The sequence below is a fragment of the Vulpes lagopus genome, chromosome 1 (genome assembly GCF_018345385.1).
Source record: "Vulpes lagopus strain Blue_001 chromosome 1, ASM1834538v1, whole genome shotgun sequence".
Lineage (NCBI taxonomy): Eukaryota > Metazoa > Chordata > Mammalia > Carnivora > Canidae > Vulpes > Vulpes lagopus.
Genome location: NC_054824.1, coordinates 61,805,038 through 61,813,354, shown reverse-complemented (window position 1 = coordinate 61,813,354; position 8,317 = coordinate 61,805,038).

Genomic DNA, 8,317 nt, shown 5'->3' with positions numbered 1-8,317 from the left:
CATTCACTATTATCAGGTCATACAGAATCATACAGGATACTTTCACTGCTCTTAAGAATCCCTGTGTTTCACCTATTGATTCCTCCTTCCCTCCCTGCCCAACCCCGGGGCAACCAAGCTCTACAGTTTTACCTTTTCCAGAATGTCATGTAATTGGAATCATAGTCTTTTCAGACTGGTTTATTTCCCTTAGGAATGTGCACTTGGTATTTCTCCACACCTTTTTGTGACTTGTAGCTCATTTCTATTTATTGCTAAATAATAATTCCATTAATATGGATGTACCATGGTTTTTATTTATCAATTCACCAATTAAATGGCATCGTGGTTGCTTCCAGTTTTTGGCAATTATAAAAAAAGCTGCTATAAACACTTGTATGCAGGTTTTTGTGTGGATATAAGTTTTAAAATCATTTGGGTAAATATCTAGGAGCACAATTACTGAGTCATATGGTAAGACTATGTTTAGCTTTGTAAGAACTGCCAAATTATCTTCCTAAGTGGCTGTACCATTTTACATCCCCACAAGCAATGGAGGAGTTCCTGTTGCTCCACATACTCACCAGCACTTGGTTCTTAGCATTCTGGATTTTAGGCATCTCACTCTTGCTTTAATGTGCATTTCCTTGAGGACATATGATGTGGAGCATCTTTTCATATGTTTAAATGCCTTCTTTGGTGAGGTATCTGTCCAGTGCTTTTGCCCACTTTTTAATTGGGGTTTTTGGGAGTTTTTAGACTGTAAATTTTGGGAAAGTAATTTATCTCTATTAACATTTAATATGCACATTCCCAAGTGCCTGGGTGGCTCAGTCAGTTAAGCATCTGCCTTCGGCTCAGGTCATGACCCCAGGGTCCTGGGATAGAGTCTTGCATCAGGCTGCCTGCTGAGCAGGGAGTCTGCTTCTCCCTCTCCTTTTCCCTCTCCTCCTCCTCCTGCTTGTGCTCTCTCTCATGCTCTCTCTCTCTCTCAAGTAAATAAATAAAATCTTTAAAAATAAATAAAAAATAAAGTAAAATAAAATGCATATTCCCAATGATTCAGCAATGCCACTTCTAAAACAACCTGTGCATATAAGCACAAAGTGTTTAAGGAACAAACCAATTTTGTCCTCAAATTCATGTCCACCAAATACCAAAGAAGGCTTCATGCTGCCTGTGAGTTCAAGGCAGTCAGTAGGTCAGGTCTCCAACCTGGAACCTCGTTTCTTCCCTTATGCGCATCGGATCCACTAGTTCCACCACTTGCATGTTCCTCTTTAAGATCTCCAAATCACTAAGTAGAATCAAAGGAGTATTTCTCCAGATAGAGGAGGTATGGAAACAAAGCAATGAGTTTTTTTCCTCCAATGCAGTCACCTTAGAACAAAACACCTATTTCCTTGCTCCACCCAAGTCAATTTGGGAGTGACCGAGGCCCAGTTCTAAGACATATAGGAAAAGCAACCTTCTTATTTTATTGTCACACCACATTTTTGGGTAAAAAACTACATTATCCAGAATAATCACTCTTTTAATAGCCAAGACTTGGCTTCTAAGCAGCTTTGGATCTTCAAAGGATTTCAACTCTTCACCATCAGAAGAAACATTGAAAAGAATGTGCTGCAGTTTCTGGAGTTTGGTTTAGTTTTCGTTTTTTCCCAAGAGAGAATGTTCAGACAACCCGAAGTGTGACCAGACTCAGACCTCATATGCCCAAAATCTGAAGACCAACCATCCTGAGATAAAATGGGTGTGGATGATAGTGAAGTTATCTCAGAGAACCTCTTTGGAACATGCAAGAGAAAATCAGAACGAAGGAGAGGACGAAAAAATTGGTGTTGAAACCAGAAACAAAAATTTAAAAATAGCCCTACCAGAATAACCCGATTAGCCAAGGACTTCTTTCTCCTCAATTGACCAGTTGTACAGCGCGAGGAGGGGCAGCATTGAGTCCCGGGCAGGTCGGTGGATGCCCCCTGGTGGCCAGAAATGGAATGGCTTCAAGTGTTTGGAAAAGGGTAGATTTCTCCTCTCAGGATAGAATGGGCCATTATCTAGAAAGGAAAAAGAGAAAGAAGAGACATCAGGAATGTCCCTGGCCATACCTTTCAGGTAAGAAGTGAGGCAAAATATGGTGAGGATCAAGCAGAGAATAGTAGACTGCAGAGGACAGAATAATGAATCTCTGCTGGAGGATGGGGGAAAGCTGGCTCCCTCCCCCATTAAACCAATGAAGGTGAGTCTAGATGCTATCAATCTAGGATAAAGATAATAAAATAGGAGACGCCTGGGTGACTCAGCAGTTGAGCATCTGCCTTTGGCTGGGGGCGTGATCCCCAAGTCTTGGGTTTGAGTCCCACGCTGGGCTTCCTGCATGGAGCCGGCTTCTTCCTCTGCCTGTGTCTCTGCCTCTCTCTGTGTCTATCATGAAAAAATAAATAAAATCTTTTAAAAGACAGATAATAAAATAAGTTAATGGAATTAAGGGTGATTCATTTTTCTTCTTTAGAATCCCTTTATTTTTTTTAAGATTTTATTTATTTATTCATGAGAAGCACAGATAGAGAAGCAGAGACATAGGCAGAGGGAGAAGTAGGCTCCATGCAGGGAGCCCGATGTGGGACTTGATCCCAGGACCCTGAGATCTGAGCCAAAGGCAGACGTTCAACCACTGAGCCCACCCAGGTTCCCCTTTAGATAGAATTCCTTTAATGCTATTGTAATAATGAAATGAAAATAACAAAAGTATGCAATTTAAAAAATAAGAGATCATCTCTCGACCTCCAAACCAAGGAAGAATGAAGCACAGGTTGGTTCTTTGAATAATTAACTGACTTCTGTTTTCTTAACATCTCTCCTTTGATCGTCATCCTGACTTCCGTTTACCCTCTACTCTTTCTTTCTCCCTTTCTGCCTTCTTTCTTTCCTTCCTTTCACTTTTCCTGTTAAATATGTCATACATAGAGCAAAAGATAATATTTAAATGAACATCTATATCCTCTCCCGCACATAAGAAACAGAATGTCACCAATACCTGTGAAGCAACTTGGGTGCCCTTCCTTTATTCACAGAGGTAATCTGAATTTGGTATTTACCCTTCTCTTAATTTTCTTTAGTGTTACCACTTATACATGTATGGTTAAACAATATATCATTTAGTTTTGCTTGAACTTGATGTATAAGTATTCTTTTTTTTTTTTTGCCTTTGCTTTTTTCACCCCAACATTGCATTTAAAATTTCATACCTCCCAGGTGCCTGAGTGGTTCAGTTAGGTAAGTGTCTGACTCTCGGTTTCAGCTTAGGTCATAATCTCAGGGTCATGAGTTCAAGCCCTGCATCAGGCACCACACTCTTTGGGCAGTCAGCTTAAAGATTCTCTCCCTCTGCCCCTCCCCCCAGTCTTGCATGCATACTCTCTCTGAAATAAATAAATAAATCTATAAAAAAAAATTTTCATACCTCCAGAAAGCCCACTTATCATAAATGTACAGCTTGATCAATCAGCATTAAATTTTTCATTTGAATGTCATAGACATTAATATACAGCTCTAAATTCGTTATTTTTTATCTTTAAATATAATGTTTTTAAAGATTTTTTTCATTTAAGAGAGAAAGAGCATGAGCAAGGGTAGGAGCAGAAGCAAAGGGAGAAGCAAGTGGACTCCCAGCTGAGCAGTGAGCCCCACTTGGTGCTTGATCGCAGGACTCTGGGATCATGACTCATGCACATGTAACTGACAGCCACCCAGGCACCTCTAAATATAACTTTTAATACTTTATTTTTAAGTAATCTTTACACTCAACATGGGGTTCAAACCCACAACTCTGAGATCAAGAGTTTCAGGCTCCACTGACTGAGCCAGTCAGGTGCCCCTAAATATAATCTCTGATACAAAGACTACATATAGGGGATCCCTGGGTGGCACAGCGGTTTGGCGCCTGCCTTTGGCCCAGGGCGCGATCCTGGAGACCCGGGATCGAATCCCACGTCGGGCTCCCGGTGCATGGAGCCTGCTTCTCCCTCTGCCTGTGTCTCTGCCTCTCTCTCTCTCTCTCTGTGACTATCATAAATAAAGAAATAAAATTTAAAAACAAAGACTACATATAGGATATACAAATTGTAATGATAAATTAAATACTCATCACCCAACTCAAATATCACAAGTAACTTGCATCTACATATAGGATTATTTTCATGACATTCCCCTCTGCTATAGATTGATTTTGTTCCCTGAAAATTCGTATGTGGAAGCCCTAACTCCCAAAATGACTGTATGTGTTACCTATAGGGAGATAATTGGGTTAAATGAAGTAATTTTTTTTAAGATTTTTATTTATTCATTTGACAGAGAGAGCACAAGCAAGGGGAGGGAGTGACAGGCAGAGGGAGAGGGAGAAGCAGGTTCCCATGGAGCAGGGAACCAAATGAGGGGCTCCATCCCAGGGCCCTGGGATCATGACCTGAGCCGTAGACAGATGCTTAATCGATTAAGCAAACCAGGCACCCCAAGTCTTTTAAGATTTATTTATTAATTTGAGAGAGAAAGAGAGCAGGAGGAGAGGGAGAGAGAATCCTCAAGGCAACTCCCATCAGATCATGGAGCAAGAGCTGGACACAGAGCTCAATCCCAGGACCCTGAGATCATGACCTGAGCCAAGATCATGACCTGAGCCAAAAATCAAGAGCCAGATGCTTAACCAGCTGGGATCCCTCTTTTGATCTTGATCTTAACTTCTAAATGATTGACCATTGGGATCCCTGGGTGGCGCAGCGGATTGGCGCCTGCCTTTGGCCCAGGGCGCGATCCTGGAGACCCGGGATCGAATCCCACATCAGGCTCCCGGTGCATGGAGCCTGCTTCTCCCTCTGCCTGTGTCTCTGCCCCTCTCTCTTTCTCTCTGTATGACTATCATTAAAAAAATAAATGATTGACCATTAAGTATCATGGCTACTATTAGTTTTAGCAGACACCCTTAAAAAAAAAAAGATTACTTATTTGAGAGAGAGAGAGAGAGAGAGAAGTGTGGGGAGGGGCAAGGAGAGAGAGAATCCCAAGCAGACTCCCTGTTGAGCTCAGAGCCTGGGATTTGGGGCTTGATCACAAGACCCCAAGATCACTACCTGAGCTGAGATCATGAGTCAGATACTTAACTTACCAAGCCACCCGGGCACACCTGGCTTTAGCAGATAGCCTTAACAAGAAGTTCTCTTCCATTTCTACTTTGCCAAAAGTGTGTTCTCATGAATAGATGCTGAATTTTGTAGAAGGCTGTTCTACCTCTTAGATAATCATATGAATTTTTCCCTTAAGCTCTTAATGTGACAATCTAATCAGTCCTTTTTCTAAAGTCAGTCTAGCCTTGCCCTCCTAGAATAAACCCTAGTATATTATCATCTTATATACTTTTGGATTTTGTCTACTGGTATAATTTTATGATCTTCACAAATATATTTGAGTTAGATTAGTCTATCATTTTCCTTTCTCATAAAGTCCACGTCTGATTTGGGTATCAAGGTTATGCAGCCTCATACTGTGGAATGGGGGTAAATTCATTTTTTCTCCATATTCCGGAAGAGTTTGTGCAAGAACAATATTATTTCTTCCCTACATGTTTGGTAGAATTTACTGTTAAAACCATTTGGGGCTGGACTTCTATTTGTGGGAAAGATTCAACTATGACTTCAATTATTTAATAGCTATGAAACTGTCTGCTTTTTCTGTTTCTTCTGTGGCAAACTGTATTTTTTTAGAAATGTATTCATTTCATCTATGTATTCAAATTTATTGGCAGTGAAGTCTTCACAATATCCCATTATTATCTTTCTAATATCTGCAGCATCAACAGTAAGGTCCCCTTTATTTCTTCCTTAGTTTATACTTGCCTTCTCTCTTCTTTTCTTGACAAATAAATCAGAGGTTGGTTTGTTTCATTAATCTTTTCAAAGAATCAGCTGGTGGGTTATTTTTTTCTTCAATCTCTATTGTGTTTATGTTGCCTTTGGCTTTTCTCTGTATTTCCTTTCTTCTCTTTCTGCTATTCTTTTTGTAACTTTCCTTAAAAGATTGATTGATTGATTGATTGATTTGAGAAACAGAGAGAGCACAAGCAGGGTGGGGTGCAGAGGGAGAGGGACAAGCAGGCTCCTCGCTGAGCAGGGAGCCAGATACGGAACTCCATCCCCTGAGATCATGACCTGAGCCAAAATTGGATGCTTAACCCAGTGAGCACCCAAACACACCTCTTCTTTTTAACCTCTTAAGCTAGATACTTAGTTCATTCATATTTAGACTTTCTTCTTATATAAGCAATTCAAGGGCAAAAGAAATGTTACTTTTATAGATAAAGCACAGATACACATAATAAATGATAAAGCACAGCACAGAAATAAATCTACAGTATATCTGTGATCTTAAAATTATATGGACAGGGGATTATATATAGGTGATTGGAGGGGGGAAATGGCTAAAAACTTTCCTTAAGGGGATGATGATAAAAGAAAAGTTGAGAAACACCACCCTAAGACAAGAATCTGAGAGAATATAGTTACTATGGAATTTCAAGTGACATCAATGAGGAGGGGAAGATTGTTAAAAAAAAAAAATGAGGAGGAGAAGAAGTGATACATGAGAGAAGGCAGCCAATCGGGGGTATGCTCTCAGGCCAACTTCTACTGGGGAAATCAGAAGGGAAACACCTTCAGGTTATCCCATCTGCACTGAGGGGGCCCAAGTATTTATTCACTAACTCCTGGCCAGCTTTTATAGAGGGCTGCTCCCAGGGAGTAATGAACAGTCTTGGGATCCAGAACCCTCAAGCACCAACTATTAGCAATATCCTGCAATAGTCCATGGGGGCACAATAAAAAGTCCAAGAAATATGGATAATCAATAGTCCCCTGTTACACTGTTGTTACTTAAAATATTAGAAAGTGCTATTAGGAGATAAAATTTTTTAAAAAGATTTTATTTATTTATTTGCAAGAGACACACACAGAGAGAGAGGCAGAGACACAGGCAAAGGGAGGAGAAGCAGGCTCCATGCAGGGAGCCCGGTGTGGGACTCGATCATGCCCTGAGTTGAAAGGCTGTCACTCAACCACTGAGCCACCCAGGCGTCCCAGGAGTAAATTTCTGATATGAATAATCACAAGCAGCTTTTTTTTCTTATAAAGCCCCCAGGGGGACATATCTGTCATGTAGGTGCTGCTGGACTGAACAAGTTAGTGTTCCTTGTTATCAGCTACAAGTCATCAGGCTGCCTTAAGTCTAACCCAACTTTCCCAGAGATGCAATGTTATAAATTGTGGGGGTTTTTAAAGATTTTATTTTAAGTAATCTCTGCACTCAATGTGGGATTCAAACTCATAACCTTGAGTTCAAGAGTCACAGGCTCTACCGAGTGAGCCAGCCAGGTGCCCCGTAAATTGTTTCTCCAAAACAGGAAACACATTTAATACCATAAAAACACCAAAATTGGAGATGAAGAGAAATGAAAACCAAGTAGGCTGCAAATACATAATAAACATAAACTAAATATGTATGTGGCCAAAAAGCTAAATTGTTACTGTTCTTGTGGGGGAAATTTTGTGCACAAGCTGGATTTGCTAAGGATTTTTAAACTACAGCTTCAATGGAATATTCTTGGTAAATGTCCATAAGCATTCTCATTGCTCAACAACCTTAATGACTATTCAACATTCCTATCGTCTTTCTTTTTTTTTTTCCTATTGTCTTTCTCAGACATTTCCATTATTGATGAGATGTACATGAATGCCCCCACCCCCGTTCATTTCCTCCTCAAAGATTACAGCTGACTTTTGTGGAAGTCTTTGGTACTTTTATATTAGCACTGAAGCTTCTCCTGTTCTTTTCATTTCTTTCCTTTTCTCTTCTTTTTGTAAGAAAAAAGCCCCAATACGGGGCTTGAACTTACGACCCCAGAGATCAAGAGCCACATGCTCCACTAACTGAGTCAGCCAGGCACCCCACCCTGTTCTTTTCTTGTAGAGGTCATTCTGTGGTCTTTTTGAGAAGTGCTTCCTTTGATGCTTCATCTTTTCTTGAACATTTCCGAAGAGACAATGACTTTGTGGAAATAATTTCTTGACTTGGCGCCATACTGGATTCTCCATATCTAATTATGCTGACAAGCATTCTGAAGTTTGGCATCACATGATGTTGGCTGAATTGGCCTACACTTCCCACTTTCTTCAAATTTTTCTTTCCCTCAAAACCTGTGCCTACCAGAGAATACAACTTGACCTCTGGGAGACTGGCTCATTCACTTTTCTTTTTTGCCCTATTGTGTTAAAATATCATGCTTCCTTTTTCA